This window comes from Podarcis filfolensis, assembly GCF_964270895.1.
Source record: "Podarcis filfolensis genome assembly, chromosome: 1".
NCBI classification, from domain to species: domain Eukaryota; kingdom Metazoa; phylum Chordata; class Lepidosauria; order Squamata; family Lacertidae; genus Podarcis; species Podarcis filfolensis.
In genome coordinates, this window is record NC_139604.1 from 105,165,295 (window position 1) to 105,174,042 (window position 8,748).

General features: G+C 42.8%; 1 protein-coding gene across 1 annotated transcript in view; it reads right to left on the reverse strand.

Moving 5' to 3' along the window:
* Positions 1-5,698, reverse strand: part of LOC310765483 (synapse differentiation-inducing gene protein 1-like) — a 92,328-nt gene extending 86,630 nt beyond the window's left edge. Inside the window, exon 1 of the mRNA XM_083620497.1 lies at positions 5,635-5,698. The gene's annotated coding sequence lies outside the window, so the exon portion shown is untranslated. The remainder of the gene's footprint in view (positions 1-5,634) is intronic.
* Positions 5,699-8,748: the final 3,050 nt, after the last annotated feature.

Below are 8,748 nucleotides of genomic sequence, written 5' to 3' on the forward strand. Positions count from 1 at the left end.
AGTTGAAAGGAACCAGATAAGAATATTATTACTTTTCTTTTCTTCTTAAGATCCATGTTGAATGTAAACCCTTGATTTGGAAATGTTTCAATGCTTTTAACAACTAGTTTGCCGCCATAATTTCAAATGTTGTTTTTGGCCATATAACTCTTGCCCTGAATTGTTTGGTCTTGCTTCATATCAGCGGCATGTTTCCAGCCCTCTCTTTACACAGCAAACCTAAACGCACGATTGAAAAAGTCCTATGGAAGGCAGACAGACTTATGTCTGAGCAAACATGCACAGGGTTGCCTTGCAGGGCTCTCTATCTGCTTGCCTTTGATATTATCTCTACCCTCATCCTCCCTTTAAAATCCTTTCTTGTCTCCTGCATTAGAAATGCTCTAAAACACATGCCCGTGTGAAGGATGCAGCAAGCACCAGTCCCTCATGCTGCCTGTTCTTTGGCATCAATTATAAATTTGCTTTTCACTTTGCACCCAGTGGGGGGATTCACAAAGCCCAACACTCCCTGAGCATTACATAATGTCTGAAATGGTTCTCTGAAGAAGAACAAAAGCTTACACACAAGGCAGCAATAGTTTCTGAAATTTCCAGCATCATCTCTACCTGGCAATCCAAATATACCCCTTTTGGGTCTGTTTCTTCCATGCTGAAACAGCAAACCAGAGAGCTGGGTCTTTTGAACCCTCCGGACTCCTTGGCAATGGATAACTGACCCACAAGATATGGCAGCTTGAAGACTTTTTAAAGGGGGATTGGCCACTGCAATGGTGGATGAGGCTTGTTGTTGTTTAGTCGTTTAGTCGTGTCCGACTCTTCGTGACCCCATGGACCAGAGCACGCCAGGCACTCCTGTCTTCCACTGCCTCCCACAGTTTGGTCAAACTCATGCTGGTAGCTTTGAGAACACTGTCCAACCATCTCGTCGTCTGTCGTCCCCTTCTCCTTGTGCCCTCCATCTTTCCCAACATCAGGGTCTTTTCCAGGGAGTCTTCTCTTCTCATGAGGTGGCCAAAGTATTGGAGCCTCAGCTTCAGGATCTGTCCTTCCAGTGAGCACTCAGGGCTGATAGGTTTGATCTTTTTGCAGTCCATGGGACTCTCAAGAGTCTCCTCCAGCACCATAATTCAAAAGCATCAATTATTCAGCGATCAGCCTTCTTTATGGTCCAGCTCTCACTTCCATACATCACTACTGGGAAAACCATAGCTTTAACTATACGGACCTTTGTTGGCAAGATGATGTCTCTGCTTTTTAAGATGCTGTCTAGGTTTTAAGAGAGTCTGTGTACTGGTCCAGTAAACGCTTCCGCTGCGCCACCAGCAACAGTTCTCTTTGCAGAGCATTAATTAAGTCCAGTGCAGAGATTCTTGTTGCAGTACAAGCTTCAAAGTCTCAGCAGCAAAGAAATAACGACACAGGGAAGCCTGTCTTTCCAAAGACAGGTTTATTGCAGAAAGATAACAGAAACACCTCCGGAGCTTTCAGACATTTTTGCTTCACGCCCCACAGGCAGAGAAAACAAACACTCTTTATATACTGAGCAACTTAACAACTTAACGAGCTTGACTACTTAAAGTCACATGGCATTGCTAACTTGCCAGCGTCTTAGGTTTCACACCTTAACAGAACAAAAAAATTTTTTTCCTTCCAGTAGCACCTTAAAGACCAACTAAGTTAGTTCTTGGTATGAGCTTTCGTGTGCATGCACACTTCTTCAGATACCTGGTATCTGAAGGTATCTGAAGAAGTGTGCATGCACACGAAAGCTCATACCAAGAACTAACTTAGTTGGTCTTTAAGGTGCTACTGGAAGGAAAAAAAATTTTTTGTTTTGACTATGGCAGACCAACACGGCTACCTATCTGTAACTGGAACACCTTAACAGGTTTGTCATTGCTTTTCTCCCAGAAGCAGGCGTCTTTTAATTTCGTGACTGCTGTCACCATCTGCAGTGATCAAGGAGCCCAAGAAAGTAAAATCTCTCACTGCCTCAATTTCTTCCCCTTCTATTTGCCAGGAGGTGGTGGGACCAGTGGCCATGAACTTCGTTTTTTTTTGATGTTGAGCTTCAGACCATATTTTGCGCTCTCCTCTTTCACCCTCATTAAAAGGTTCCTTAATGGCAACTGCAATGGTGGGTGAGGCTATCAATAGCTATTAGTAAAGATGACTATTGTTACACCTCTCAATGTTAGGGGTGTGTTTATGATCTATGTAGTCATGTACGTTCTTTCTTTCTTTCCTGTTTGTTCTTCCCTTATAAGATGCCTTTAATCTTCCCAGTTAAACTTCTAAGTATAAACTCTGTATCTTTTCCTTATAAACTGCCTTTATCCTTAGTTTTATTACACTCCACCAGTGTTTAATGCCACTGGTTTAATATGAATAAACAGCGAGTGAGGAATGGTGTAAGGAATGAATATTTAGCTTAGAAAGAACATTCTGCTACCCAGAAAGAAGCAACAGGCAATGTTAGCCTCATCACAAAGTGCGGCATTTCAGTACATATCCAATCACTGGTGTTGCTGGACAAATGTCTCTCTAACCATGCACTGACAGCCTGTGGGAAAGATAATAAAGTGTGTAAAAGAAAAATGCTTGAGCAACTGATACCTGGAGAAAAAAGTATAACTGATTGGCCACAGTGATAGCAGAATGCTGAACTAGATGAGCTTTTGGTCTGATCCAGCGAGGTCTTCTTTTGTTATTACTTGCTAAATACAAGATGCATTTATTTGTGTTCAGGATTGAGCTTTCCCTAGAAGGATAGAATAGTTTTGAGGTGCTTGAAAGGTGGCTGTGATGGCTTCCTGGTGCTCTGGCCCCTGATCCGTGCCTCTGCGCCTCAAAACCGGCATGAACATTCCCCACTAGCAGTCACCCGGCAATAGAAACTTCACTGCAATCCCTCTAAGTCACCCATTTGCTTGACGTTTCTCAAGTAGCAGCAAGCATACGCCAAACCCCTGATTCTCCAGGATCTTTCAGAAATCCTGATGTTCACTGTGATGGATGCTGCATGTAGCGTTTGACAGCTCTGAAGTTTCTTTGCTAGACTTTTTATGTTTATATGCCACTGTTTTGTAACACGCAGCTCCCCTGAGTGTAGTACTTCATCTCCTTGAATAGGCACCACTGACCCGTAGCAATGGAGATTCGTGAAAGTGCAACATACTCATTACCACGTTGAACTTCCTCCTGCACAGGTTGGCAGTGGGTCAGATGTGTACACTGAAGTGAGTCTGCTATTAAGGTGTTCAGGGGAACCAACAGCTGCCATGCTTTTTTGCGTTAGCTTGGGAGTGTGGTTTAATTTGAGTTGCGCTGCAGGAAGATGTATAAAATCACCCTTTGCAGCCCTCTGATGCTCGTGTTCCCTTCAGGCTACTCTACACTGTCATTGTAACATGGCGTTTACTGTATAGCACAGCAAGATTGCCTTGTAGGTGTAAAATCAGCTCAAGTTACAAAACACCCATCCTGACCTCATGCTAATGCCAGGACATGATGCTAAAAGGATGGCAAAAGGCCATTGTAAGGGATGAGCTACTGGTCTACTGCTTCTGGATCCTACTTTGATTGCTCTGAATCAGTTTAATCTAAAATAGTACTGAGCCACATCTTCTTCTTCCTTATTGGCAATTCAGGGACACGAAACACTTCTTACAAGGGCTGAGTTGCAAAGCCATTTCAAAGTCCAAGAATCCTCTTTGTTTATTAAGAGTAATAGGCTTCACAGCATAATAGAGTTGGAAGGGATCCCAAGGGTCATCTAGTCCAACCCCCTGCAATGCAGGAGTCTCAGCTAAAGCATCCATGACAGTTGGCCACCCAAACTCTGCTTAAAAACCTCTAGAGAAGGAGAGTCCACCACCTTCCAAGGGAGTCTATTCAATTGTCAAACAGCTCTTACTGTCAGAAAGTTATTCCTGATGTTTAACTGGAATTTCCTTTCTTGTAACTTGAAACCCTTGGCTTGGGTCCTACCTTCCGGAGCAGGGGAAAACACGCTTGCTCTTGAGAGCCCTTGAGATATTTAAAGATGGCTATCATATCTCTTCTCAAGCTAAACATACCCATTTATAAAGATGTTGAACAACAATGGGCTCAGGCTAGAACCCTGTGGCACCCCAGTTGTCACTTTTTTCCAGGAAGATGAGGAACCATTAGTCTATTTGGGTTTGGTCAGTGGTCCCTGTCTCTTGCTCCTATGTACACTATGAGAGAGCAACCTGGGCCTCTTCTTCAAATTCCTCTGCTAAATGCCCTTGCAAACACCCCTGTTTACAAGACTTAGTCAAGAGCTCCTGGTCAATAGCTCCCACAAGCTGCTGCTGGCTACTAACTCCTCCCCCAACTCCATCAAAGTTGTTGCATGCATGGAACAAAGTCTGCTTATGCAATGGGACCGTCCCCCCTCTTTCCTCCTGCACCCCCTAAATTTGCTTTGGAGGGCTGCAGGAAACCCCAGAACACGTTTAGGGGGTACACGAGGGTGGAAAAGTCTAGTTCTACAAGCAGACCTTGTTCTCTGCACTCTTAGTGATACATTGAATTCTACCCAGTATGTCTAACATTCCTTGCCCGAGTACTCTTTATATATTGGACAGAATAACATCCATTATCATATTAGACAACCCTAGCTCACAACATGACAGCCATTGTGCCACAATCAGAAAGTGGAAAATGGCCTGCAGGCAGTGCAAATAGAAAGGAAATGAGCCAAGCCACACACTACAAGTCAAGTCTACAACATATGGTCAATGAATGAAGCATGTAGAAAATATTTGCTCATTTTACAGATATAAGGCTGAGACTAGTGAATGTAACAGTGAATGCATGGCAGAAGCAGCAGTCTTACTGATCTCCTTTTACAGCAGATAGCAGTAGATTCCTTATGCATTCAGACATCCTCTTGTACACTCTCATAAACACAGATAGGACACAAAACACAACTCTCACCCTCATCTTCACCATGCTTGCAGCTGGGGAAGACAAAGAACAGCTCAACTGAGCCTGAGACTCCTAACCCTGGTTCTGATTTGCCCAGCCTGCCCATTCTCTGCCACATACCAACAGCAGTCTAGCCCTGTGGCAACAAACAGTAGCTCCTTGTCAACATCTGCTGTGGAGATGGCCAGGCAAGGAACCTGCTCATCTCAAGGTAAGATGGGAACAAAAAGAGTGAAGTCAGGGCGGGTCTTGACTGTCTCTGGCATCCTGTTTCATCTCTTAAGTCTGGGATAAACAGTAAGGATGCTGGCCTATCAGTCCTGTCTCAGTTCTGGAGCATAAGACCTCCCACATCCCTCCCATTTCTGGCCCCCTTAACTATCTTTGTCCACCACTGTCATTTACCTCTCAAGCCCCACAGATGCCTGAACAATGGAGCTGCATTGTTTGGTGGTGTTTCTGTTTGTCGCCCTCCATCAGCCCTGTGAGCAAAGAACTAACATCAGCTCAATCAGTACCATGGAGAGCTCCCCTTGAATGGTAGTGCCCTAGGTGGCTACATGCTACCTCAATTGAAGAGCAGACCCTGACTATAGGCTGACATCTGTTGTCCAGCATCTCCTGTCCCAGTAAGATACCACAACTCTGAAATACCCCCCAAAGATTTGCTGTTACCTGCTTCCAGGCTCAGCTTGATCTCTCAGCAACCACCAGCCAGCTGCCTATGAAACCGATTGTGTGCATCACTGACGCTAACAATTGGGATAAAAATGCAACAGATTTGCTGGAAACAGAAAATGACTCAGAGGATAAAAAAGTGAAAAGGAAATGGAAAGATCTTCAGGTGAATCTTGCAAAGTGTCATTTTTAGAAACAATGGGAGGTTCAAAGGCTCCCAGTGAGGCTGCCTGAGCAACAAGGAAATGTAACCATGCTAGGATAAGGTGGTAAAATTAAAAGGACCAGAATAAAACACTATACAACCCCACATGATAAAGCCCATACAGCACTGCTCCATCCTATAAATGTGAATCGAAAAGATTCCTGCACTGCAATTTTTACTGCACTTTAATTCAAGGACTGTCATTTTGGTCTTCTCCCCTGCATGGAATGCTGCCTAAACACCTATGCCCTTTAATATAGAGATCTAGTAAATGATAAACAATTTTGCACTGAATATATACTATTTAGGCTTCAGCCGTTTCTGTTTCAGTTTGCTGATTAAAGTCTTTGTTCTAGCATTTTATCAAAAGATCAATACTATTTCTTCTACTAAGATTTTCATTCCTATTTATCCATGGAGCATCACCATATATGTTAAAACTGAATGCCAGGCTAATGTTGGACGTGAGCTATATGCACAATGTCATCCTTTGACCTGCAATTATTCATAATTCCATGGTATTCAGAGATGTGCTCAGCTCTTCTCTACTCTCTGATCATACCATTGAACTGAAATGGCAGCTATTCTTGAGAAAAGTAATGTTTCGGTAGGTTCAGTTTTGCTACATGCCCTGGATCAATAATCCATCAATAATCCTGAGCCGTCTCAGTGAGCATCTGCCTGTTCACCTCATTTAGAATGCCTCTCTCCTCCCCATTATCTCCTTTCCTTCTCAGCATGCCACACATCTCCATCTTCCACCCTGTTTTTCCCCCCTTTAATTTTTTTTTCTAAGTAGGTCACTATTCCCTCTTGCCCTCTCATTTATTCTCTCTCCACTAATCTACATCTATATTTTTATTTACTCCTATCTCTCTTGTTCAGTTTGCTCTGTCTTTTTTCTTTTCTTTACGAACTGTTCATTTCATTGACAATTACCATAAAAAGATATTCATGAAGAAATAGCAAAAAGCCTCTCTTTCTCCTCCACAAACCAAATTTATTTCACATTTTGTCCATTCTCTATTTTAAAAGCAACCAACTTCAAATGAGCCATGTATGCACTGAGAGGATTTGCATTACTACAGAAATGAAAATGCTGATGGAGAAGATTGGGTTATTTTGCTCAATGACCATCAGGCTCTGATCTCCTTTTATAATTGATCATGAAGATTAGTAAGGATGATAATAATGGTTCTCATGTTGTGTTTTTCACCCACTGCCTTTGGCCTGAGATGCATATTTTGTTTGGGCAGCATTTATTCTGACATAGGCACATTTTGTGCTATGGTACTCTGACTTATCCCTTGAGTTATCTCTGTGGGCAAGCTCACCCAAGCCAGGATGCAGAGCAGAGACGAGGAACCTGTGGCTCTCCAGAGGTTGTTGAACTCCAACTCCCATCATTGGCCATGCTGGCTGAGGCTGATGGGAGTTGGAGTCTAACAAATTCTCCACTGCCGCAGTACAGGAATGAAAAGAAGCAGCAATCTTTGCTTGCCTCACCCTCTCATCTCTCCAATGTCCCCAAGTTACACTAGAAAAAGATCGCAGCTATGCCCTTCATAGGGTGGTTTGTTTGCTGGCTGGCTGGCAACTACATTTATCTTTGATATGCTAAATCTCTCCTTGCAGGAGCTTTTTATGCATTCTGAGTGATATTCCACACATGAAGTCCCATCTCACACTGTTATATGTGTAACCTGCATCTCTTACATCTTACAGAGTGTGCAAAGCTCCTGTCCAAACAAGCTGAGAGGTAACAGATCATTCATTTAATGAGGGGCCTGTATACTTGATGAAGGTTCATCAACATATCTCCAGTATGCAATGCTTTTTGATGTTTCCAGAGGGAGAAGCAAAATTATGCATTTTTGGGGCAGGAGCCCACTTTGCCTCCGTAGTCCAATTGCAAGCAATACTGCCTGCAGCTATTGGAATTTGCTATTTTTCATTTGTTTCCCCTGTTGATATACCTGGACAAATGTAGCTCACACTCAGTGATCTCTGCAAATCAAAGCAGGTCCCCAACTGTCAGTGGGAGCATTAGCCATGCTGGGGACCCCTCTTGCAGTGGTGTGAGCTGTTTCAATAAGATAATGAGAAATTAGCCAAGTGTTTATGAACAGATGCTCTTTCCTCTGAGAAAAGCAGGGCTTGTTTTGTTGTTTGAACAAATCTTTCACCTAAGCTGTTGCTAGCTGTGATGGTGCTGATTTGATGTGACGCACACCATTCATCTTCATAAAAGTTTTAAGCCCAAGAGAGACAAACTGAGGCTTGTTGTCACTTACTAGCGGCTCTGGTGAAACATGACAGATGAACATCATGTACCACCTCTTCCAGCCGGCGTATTCGTGGGAGTAGCAAAAAACTCATTTACTTGGTTCATAAGGTGACTGCCTTTTCCTTCTTCGCATCCCTCCTGAAAATCTCTCATACTACAAAATATACAGGAGATGGCCCAGCAATTAGATTTATTTTCAAAGTGTCTTCTCACATTGATGAGGCTTCTCAGAGATTGCTCATTTTGGATAATGCCCAATGGAAAGTATTAACTTTGAGATGCACATTTCCCATAAAACAATTCCTGGTTTGGGGACTTTTGATATGATGCTACTATTAATTACCAACATACAACACTCGAATAAATCAAGGACTGCTATCCTTTTCTATGACGTTTCCCCAGATAGACCCCCCACTATATTTATTTCTTAATTGTGTAAAAAAATTGGACTTAGCTTCTCCTAATCTAATTTCTAAATTCAATGTAACTATAAAAACAATTTTATATCAATAATCAAATGTAATACAATTAATAGCCGGGGGGAAGGGGGCAAGGCTGCAGGGTCTACTCAGTAGCCATGGGACATGTAAAAGAGGCAAAGTTTGCATCCTGTCTGAAA